We start from the raw sequence: 1,161 nt of genomic DNA, 5'->3' as shown, positions 1-1,161 counted from the left end.
TACTGGCGCCAATGATCAGGGTATGCATTTCGGATTAATCAACCGAGTCTTTTAATCAATCTCCTTTCAATTGTCTCATTTTCGTTTTCCCCAAAATTTCCGTAATCCAACTTCACTTTTCATTTCGCAGACCTGTTGGACTTGCAATATCTCAAAGAGTTTTCATCGATAAACATTCCTCATTTGTTCATTTCTCACTTCCTTTTCGCCTTATGGTGCCTACGAAGGTTTTCACCAATAAGACTCTCTCATTTTACTTTTCTCTCAACTTCTGTTGCCTTATGGTGCCCGTGTGGGTTTTCACCTATAAGACTCTCTCATTTTTACTTTCTTTTCTTGTTTGTACCAGAGTGTTATGAACCATCTTCATTTGCTTGTCTCAGCATTTTTCTAAGATTGATCGAAAGGTCTTTTTGGTATGGGGTTAGAAATGGAAAAGGTATTAAAAGCTAAACAGTTCTGGTATGGATTTAAAATTACAACTCTTGGAATCTTTTTCTTATTTCCAATACAATTCTTTGCCCCAGTTTCTTGATTGGGGTCGCTTGATGCTTCTTTTTGTGCACATTATGTATATTGTGCACCCTATGACCGAGCCGTGAGGCGCCTACGTATCCTTCTTTGAGGAATCAGGTCAAACGTAGTTCACTTAATGATAGTGATTTTTTTTTTTTATTACATATTTGACTTTCATTGATTCCAAGAGAGGGTAGGAAAGAAACAAGTATGGCTCGAAGGGGAAACAAAGGGTACAGTGTTTGGATAGCAGAATAAATTGCCTTTGTCATTCCAATCTTCGAAATAATGCTAAATACAAACATTCAAAAAGTTATGCATAATATCTCTTTACCGCGTCAGAATTGATCGCCATGTCTATGCATTTGCCTTCAATATCTGTTAAACATAGTGCACCATTCGACAATACTCTGGTCACAATGAATGGTCCTTGCCAATTCGGGGCAAATTTGCCTTTCGCCTCAACCTGATGTGGAAGAATACGTTTCAGCACATGTTGACCCACTTTAAACTTCCGTGGATGCACCTTTTTGTTGTATGCTCTTTCTATTCTTCTTTGATATAATTGACCATGACATACTGCGGCCAATCGTTTTTCATCAATCAAGTTTAACTGTTCCAGACGGGTTTTGACCCATTCATCAT

Source organism: Nicotiana tabacum, chromosome 6 (assembly GCF_000715075.1).
Source record: "Nicotiana tabacum cultivar K326 chromosome 6, ASM71507v2, whole genome shotgun sequence".
Lineage (NCBI taxonomy): Eukaryota > Viridiplantae > Streptophyta > Magnoliopsida > Solanales > Solanaceae > Nicotiana > Nicotiana tabacum.
Note: the sequence above shows the minus strand (reverse complement) of the source record.